Below are 9,124 nucleotides of genomic sequence, written 5' to 3' on the forward strand. Positions count from 1 at the left end.
TGTGTGTGTGTCTTTGTGTCACTTTGTCCCCCAGTACTGCTTGACAACTGGTGTTGTTAGGTTTATGTCCCTGTAACTTAGCAGTTTCGCAAAAGAGGCCGATAGAAAAAATACTAGGCTTAACAGAAAGTAAGTACTGGGGCTGCTTCGTTCAATTAAAAATTCTTTATGGCAGTGCTCCAGCATGGGCACAGTGTAATGACTGAAACAAGTAAAAGAAATAAAAGAAATAAATGTAGTTATGTCTGAACAGAAAGGAAATAGATATGAGCACTGGCGGAATGTTTTTTGATTTACAATTTTCTGTGGAGTCATGCATACATTTATACGCATGCAGAATATTTTGTAAGCATCTCAGACCACTTCTGGGTTTGTATATTTCCACACATAATGCACTTGTATGATAATGATAAAAAATAATTATTTATAATATAGGCACAAGACCTGAAATTTGGAGCAAGGGAATGAATTTGAGCTCAGAGCATAGTGATGGGTGAAATACTGCTATGCATTTTGCATGCTAATGATTCTGCCAGCTTGATGCCTTCAAAAATAATGATAATTATTATTATTATTATTATTTCTACTCTAAGCACAAGGCCTTGAAAGTTTTTTGGGGAAGGGGGCTAGTCGATTACAACGACCTCAGTGCATGACTGGTACTTATTTCATTGATCCTGAACGGATGAAAGGCAAAGTCAATCTTGGCGGAATTTGAACTCAGAACATAGTGACGGGTGAAATACCACTAGGTATTTCGTCCAGTATGCTAACAATTCTGCCAGTTCACCACCTTCAGTAATGATAATAATAATAATAATAAGAAAATTAGTAATAATAATAATCCTTTCTACAATAACCAATCGTATATATATATATATATATATATATATATATATATATATATAATAATCCTTTCTACTACTGCAAAGCATATTGCCTGACACGCTACTGATTCTGCCAGCTCACTCCTTTCTACTATAGGCACAAGGCCTGAAATTTTGGGGGAGGGGGCTAGTCAATTACATTGACCTTAGTGTTTCATTGGTACTTAATTTATCAACCCCAAAAGGTTGAAAGGTAAAGTCGACCCTGGCAGAATTTGAACTCACAACATAAAGATGGGCAAAATGCAGTTAAGCATCTTGCCCAGCGTGCTAATGATCCTACAAGCTTGCCACCTTAATAATAATAATAATAATAATAATAATAATAATGATAGGCACATGGCCTGATATTTTGGGGTGGGGGATAGTTGATTATATCAACCCCAGTACATGACTGGTATTTATTTCATTGAGCCTGAAAGGATGAAAGGTAAAAATTTGAACTACACATTTTGTCTGGCATGATAACGATTCTGCCAGCTTATCACCTTCAATAATAATAATCTTTTCTACTAGGCACAAGGCCTGAAATTTTTGGGGAGGGGGCCAGTCTATTAGAGCGACCCCAGGACACAATTGGTACTTAATTTATCGACCCCGAAAGCATGAAAGGCAAAGTCGACCTCGGCAGAATTTGAACTCGGAATGTAAAGACAGATGAAATACCGCTAAGCATTATGCTCGGCATGCTAACGTTTCTGCTAGCTCACCACCTTCCTTCAATAATAATAATAATAATAATAATAATAATAATAATAATAATCCTTTCTACTAAAGGCACAAGGCCTGAAATTTGTGGGGAAGGCAATAGTTGATTACATCAACCCCAGTGTTTCACAGGTACTTAATTTATCGACCCCAAAGGGATGAACAGCAAAGTTGACCTCGGTGGAATTTGAACTCAGAATGTAATCATTTTGTCTGGCATGCTAACAATTCTACCAGCTCACTATCTTCAATAATAAAAATAATAATAATGATAATAATAACAAAATCGTTGTTGTTGTTGTTATTCAAACTAAACACACACTAACATCTTTAAATACCAAATTTCACTAATCATATACATTCATCCACCTAGCTTTGACCCACTTCTATGATCCCATTAAGTTTCACCTTTTCTATTGTTCTCTTATTTCTCCACCTCTGATTATTTCTTTCCTCCTTTTACTAATTCTTCTTCTTCATCCACTATTGCTTGTGCCTCCTTCTTACTCCTTATCATATTATGTTTCTATTACTCATAACTACTAGTTAATCAGTTCAACCACAATGTATCTGAAAACTTATCATTACTTCATTGTGATGTATATTATTATCTAACTTGTGACTAGGTTTATATGTTTTTTATGAAAAAATTAGAACAAATTCCATAACACAGTAGATTTTCTAAGTTTTCAAAATATTTGCCGTGCACAACTGAAATCTTTGTGGCTTTTCTTTTTCTTTTTTTTTTTATATTTTGTCATATTGCACTAGATTGCATTGTTTTTCAAATTCAAAAGCTTATATTATTTTTTGTAAGCTCCATAACAATCAATTGAATGTAGTATTTATATTTTTATAAATCTTCATAACTCTTTCTGTAGAATTTGATGTTTTTTTACATTTTGGCACAAGGCTAGCTATTTTGTGGGGAAAGGGGTATCAGTTACATCAACCCCTGTGCTCAATTAACCCATTACCTCCCATAATTCTATTAACTGGAATTTTTTAATGAAACTTTGATTTCTAGCCTTAGAAACACGCTGGAATGATCAAAATAACATTTCAAAATAACATTTTAAATAGAAATAAGCGAGATATTGGGTGAAAAATTAGCAAACCTCATTTGAATATCAGAGAAATATACCTAGTAGATATAGTAAAATGGTTAGATATGTGTAAATATTGACAGATAATTACGAAATTTGTAATTTTTAAGTGATCTCATATGAGATCACTGGTAGGTAATGGGTTAATACTTATTTTATCGACCTCCAAAAAGACAAAAAGCAAATTTCCCCTCATCGAAATTTGAACTCAGGATGTGCAAGTGAAAGAAATTCTGCTGAGCATTTTGTTTGGCATGCTAACAACTCTACTAGCCTGGCACCTTTTAGAGAGCAATAATACTAAAAACATGTCTATAGCTGTCACACTGTTTGCTAACAATGGTCAAATTTTTCATCTAAGAATGCAAATGAATTTCATGATAATGAATTTTAATTTTTTGGAATTATCTCCCCCTTCTCATTGAGAGCAGCTAACAATTTCTGCTAGTTTTGTTTCCTTTCTTTAACTAAAACAAAAGTTTCAATCAATTGTTCAAAAGAGAGGGCAATTAAAGATGTACAATAGTAAGAGTGAGGGCACAAGGCCTTGTGGTTAGGTTGTTGCATTTGTGATCATAAGATAATGCTTTTGATTCACAGATCAGGCAGTGCGTTGTATTCTTGAGCAAAATGCTTCATTTCATGTTGCTCTGCGATCACTTCCAGCATGGAAAATGGACATTAAATGATGAAGATGATGGCACATATACAATTGTGCATATGCACACAAACATACATCTGTAAACATAAAAAACACATACACATTTGTAGACACACATCTGTGTACACACATCAGTATACACATGCACACATGCATACACATACATGTATACACACTTACAAATATATATTTTTTCAACTCTAGGCACAAGGCCCAAAATTTTTGGGGAGGGAGCCAGTCGATTAAATCAACCCCAGTATGCAACTGGTACTTAATTTATCGAACATGAAAGGATGAAAGGCAAAGTCAACCTCAGCAGTATTTGAACTCAGAACATAAAGACAGACGAAATACCACTAAGCATTCTGCCTGGCATATTAACGTTTCTGCCAGCTCACTGCTTTACACTTACAAATATATGAACCAGTGAGGAAAGCCTTTACCTAGTCACTTGACCCTGCTAGAAATAGAAACCAAATCTTCTTCAAATCACATATTACAAAAGGAAAGGGGAGAGAACATTAGAGAATGTAGCTCTCAATATCCTAAATAAATGCTATATTCACAGCTGGAATAACTTTGGTTATAGACCTGTTTGAATGGGATTTAACTATTTTTCAACAATAGCATAAATGTACACGTACATGTGTGTAGATAGAAAGTTACATCTATAAGTTTGCTGGCCACAATAGGTTAGATACAACATTCTCAACATAAACACAAACGCTAAGCAGGATTATCCTTTATATATACATATGCATATATATATATATATATATATATATATATATATATATATATATACACACAACAGGCTTCCTTCTACCAAATCTACTTACAAGGCTTTGGTTGGCCCAAGGCTATAATAGAAGACACTTGCCTAAGGTGCTGCACAGTGGGGCTGAACCCAGAACCATGTGGAAGTAAGCTTCTTATCACACAGCCACATCTGAACTCTTTGCAATTGAAAGGAAACGGTTGTGAAATTATTATGAATAGAATTGTGTGCACATATGAACTAATAACGTCCTGTATGTTTTGCCCCTCTGAAGGAATGAGTACCATTAGCCATACTCATAATAGCAGGTATAGCATCACAATTATACAAGTGAAATGAAGGAGGTTATCTCCCTCTACTTTCTCCCTATTAACCTTCTTAACCCTTTAACTGCGAAATTAAATTTTATGGTTATTCCAGTAATGATGTTAGATATTCACCCAAATTATAGAACTGGTATTTTCTGCAAGTCACATATCCTCTCAAAAATAGTTTCAAACATGACATTCCTTAACAAAAGATAGAATAGTATATAAAACTGTTTTACACTGTGATGAATGATGAAACTTTGACAGAATATATCTGATCTCCACAGCAGAAGGGTTAAAACCAATAAGTAACACAGTATAATATACACAAGTCCTGTCTTATTTTAATGAATCCAATCTCATTATTGCTCACTTTTCATTTGTAAACTCCAACTTGGTTCTGTGTTACAAGAGAGGAGAAGATGGGAATAATAGAGAAAAGACGGGGAAGGGAGTATTAAAGAAACAAAGAAAATAATAAAGAACAAGAGGGAGGAAGTTATAAGGAAAAAACAAAGGAAGTTATAAAGAGGAAGAAAATTTTAGAGAAAGAAAGAGAAAGTAATAGAGAGAGAGAGAGAGAGAGAGAGAGAGAAGGAGGAAGTAATAGAGAAAGAGAGGAATTGTAAATGGAAGAAGAAATAGACGGGATTGAGAGTAAGAAGAAAGAGAGAGCGAGAGTGTGTGTTTGTATATGTATGTCTGAAAGAGATACATTAAAAAGAAAAAGCTAAGATTCCTGACACTGCGTTTGATTGGCTTGATATAATTATAGCTTACTACAGACGTTCCTGTTCATCAGGCGACAATGTTACCCTTTCCTACACACACACACACACAACCCCAAACCTCACATCACTCTGAAAACTTGACAGAAATTACAGTTCATGGAAGAAAATCACTGCTTGTAGTTATGTCACTATGAAAGGTAGCAAGAGTAGAAGTAACAGTTCAACACTGCAGACAGTAAGTTGTGATGGTACACACAAATAATTACAACAGGTCACCAAATCAGCCATGGCATAAATATTGGTATGACAAAGAATGGTTATGGTTGTGTCTTGTATGGCTTGTAATGGGTTAGTTAAATGATAGCGATAGTAGTATGTAGATGAGTGTCAGGTCTGTTATTAGCCTAATTAATTGATCGAAATAATGAAGCTAATTTACTAGTATTAGTGATTGTTATTTTAATTTTCAGACACGGTAGCAATGAAGATGACACTGCATAGAAAGAAATTGTCCAGATGCTTCTTTGCAGTGCTACACCTCAAAGAATTTGAATCACAAGAACTGTCTTTAGTTCCATCTCTCTGGTTAATAAATGAAATTCCTGTATAATATAATGGAAATGGGTTATACAGGCATGACTGTTTGGTGAAGGAAGGAGCTCACTTTCCAACCACATGGCTCTGGGTTCAGTCTCATTCCAATGTGTGGCACTTCAGGCAAATGTCTTCTATTGTAGACCTGGACCAACTAATGCTTTGTGAATGAAAGCTGTAGACAGAACCTGTATGAGAGTCTCTCTCTCTCTCTCTCTCTCTCTCTCTCTCTCTCTCTCTCTCTCTCTCTCTCTTTCTCTCTCTCTGTGCGTGTGTTTTTTTTTTTACATTTATGAATTTGTCTTGCAAGATTCCTGATGTGAAATCATGTGTTGAAACAGGTATTGTTATAGTTTATATGTGTAGTATTTAGGTTACATATATATATTGTTATATTTTGGGATGGTCATTTTTTTTTCTTAAGAAATAAACACACACACTTGTTCACTTGTTTATTATTGTTCTTATTTTATGTGCTTTGTCTGAAAACCTTTTATCACACACTTGTGACCTCTTCAGCAACTCTGAACCCCATGTGTCTCACACTGGTATAGAGAGTCACTGAAGGGGTCACAGGTGCGTGATGAAAGATTTCCAGACAATGGACATAAGATAAAATAAGAACAGTAATAAATGAGTGAAGAACAAACATAGTGTGTGTGTGTTTATTTAGCAAGAAAAAAAAATGACCATCCCAAAATATAACAATATATATATGTAACCTAAATACTACACATATAAACTGGGTAAATTTAACTATTTCTCCACTGACTGAAAAAAAAATACTGAACAGCCATAATCATTTTCTGAACCTTATTGTGTTCTTATCCGAAGTGTTTACATCACGTGAATAATCCTTGAGAAATAAGCAGCCAATCTGTTTATATGCTCAACAAATTCAGTAGCTACAGAGGACTGGAGCTGTTAATTTGCATACTGTAAGCATTTAACACTTTAATATCAGAGACTTGTCAATGGGGATCTCAGTCCATTCAGTATCAAGGCATAATATAATATGTGTAACTTATGTAGTATATTACCAAACCATTCAATTTTTTTTCTCCCTGTTTTTCTCCTTGTTTTCTCCATATTCTTTCTGTTGAAGAGCGTAGCTCGAAACGTTAAAGACTTTCTCTATTCCCGAACGTTAAACTAATACATCCTTTTGTTGTTTACACCACCTGTCCTCGTCTGTTGTTGTTTTTTTCGTAAATTCTCCCATATATAATACACGCTTACGTGGTTGCACCAGCTAATCCTGTCTCCACTCATCAAACACGAACTTCTGGATTCTACCTTCTTTCATTCTGGATTTACTCTTTCTGGACTGTTTTATTCTGAACTCTACACTCTCTGGCTGCACCTCTCCTACCCACGGATTACACTGGACCCATCTTCTGATAGGAAATCGCCTCAATATACCACAACGTCTAAAACTTTTGAACTTTTGAACTTTTCCACTTATGTAAACCTCCTTTATTACCTTTATCATCTTTACCAAACCATTCAATTTTTTTTCTCCGTGTTTTTCTCCTTGTTTTCTCTGTATTCTTTCTGTTGAAGAGCGTAGCTCGAAACGTTAAGGACTTTCTGTATTCCCGAGCGTTAAACTAATACATCCTTTTGTTGTTTACACCACCTGTCCTCGTCTGTTGTTGTTTTTTTCATAAATTCTCCCACATATATATATATATATATATATATATATATATATATATATGTATAAGATATGAGGAGTTTTGATCAGGATGACTCAACCAAATAGGTATGTGTTCTGAGTGTGCAAATAGGTGTGCCACCAAAATTCCAGTTAGAACAACATTTGAAGTTGTGGTTGTGTGATTATCTTATTTAAAAAAATGGTTGATGGTGACTTTGCTTTGAGCCAGTAGGTATAAGTTAAAGTAGTGAGGCAAGGCAAAGGTCGTGAGGAAAGGCAAAAGCAGTGAAAGAATATCCTTGTCCTGCCTTGACTAATTGTTTGCCTTTCCTCACTACTATATACATATTCTTTTATTCTTTTACTTGTTTCAGTCATTTGACTGTGGCCATGCTGGAGCACCACCATTAGTCGAAGAAATCGACCCCAGAACTTATTCTTTGTAAGCCTCGTACTTATTCTATCGATCTTTTGTCAAACCGTTAAGTTACAGGGACGTAAACACACCAACATCAGTTGTCAAACAATAGTGGGACTCACATGCATATATATACAACAGGCCTCTTTCATGTTCCGTCTATCAAATCCACTCACAAGGCTTTGGTCAGCCTGAGTCTATAGTAGAAGATACTTGCTCAAGGTCCTACATAGTGGGACTGAAACCACAATCATGTGGTTGGTAAGCAAGCTCCTTACCACACAGCCACTCCTGCACCTATATATGCATGTATGTATGTATGTATGTATGTATGTATCTATCTATCTATCTATCTATCTCTCTATATATATATATACAAAAATAAGAGGAGTGACCTGCAAAAGTGGACTCCTATATGCTAGAAATAGATGCCGAATCATCTAACCACGAGAAAAAATATATGTTCTCAGTAAAATTGAGAACATATATTTTTCTCGTGGTTAGATGATTCAGCATCTATTTCTAGCATATAGGAGTCCACTTTTGCAGGTCACTCCTCTTATTTTTGTATGTAATATAATTTTAATCTTCGGATTTTTTTTAATATGCTGGACCACTGGTTTTAATTGATTAATATCAATTTCTACCCTCATTAATAAATTTTATATATGCATATATATATATATATATATATATATATATATATATATATATATAAACAAGGCAAATTTAACTATCTGAAACATTCTAGTATGAAAAGCAGACATCAAATACACTGATGATAGGAATGATTCTTGAACACCATAGCTGTTCCGTATATGTGCGTGGGTGTTTGTCCCTCCTCCACTATTTGACAAACCTGTAACTGAGCAGTTTGGCAAGACTTAAGATAAAAACGGACTAGGGATGATTTGTTTAACTAAACCCTTCAAGGCAATAGCCTGGCATGATCACAGTCCAATGACTGAAACAATCAAAAGATAAAAGAAAATAGAGTAGTAATGAATAGTACTGATGGGGCTTTATACAGCTGCTGATTTGGCTGTAAACCTTCAAGTTCACTTATGCATGTGTAATATGCTGCTCACTTATACACATACACATATGTGTGTGTTGTGTGTGTGTGTGGAGGCACAATGGCCCAGTGGTTAGGGTAGCGGACTTGCAGTCATAGGATCGCAGTTTCGATTCTCAGACCGGGCGTTGTAAGTGTTTATTGAGCAAAAACACCTAAGGCTCCACGAGGCTCCGGCAGGGGATGGTGGCGAACCCT

The 9,124-nt window shown here is 35.1% G+C and overlaps 1 protein-coding gene across 3 annotated transcripts in view; it reads right to left on the reverse strand.

The window, feature by feature from the left end:
• The window catches only part of LOC106881612 (ras-related protein Rab-32), a 73,552-nt gene that overhangs the window by 4,979 nt on the left and 59,449 nt on the right, over positions 1-9,124 (reverse strand). The gene's annotated exons all lie outside the window — the stretch shown is intronic.

The sequence above is a fragment of the Octopus bimaculoides genome, chromosome 10, assembly GCF_046866305.1.
Source record: "Octopus bimaculoides isolate indiv1 chromosome 10, ASM4686630v1, whole genome shotgun sequence".
Lineage (NCBI taxonomy): Eukaryota > Metazoa > Mollusca > Cephalopoda > Octopoda > Octopodidae > Octopus > Octopus bimaculoides.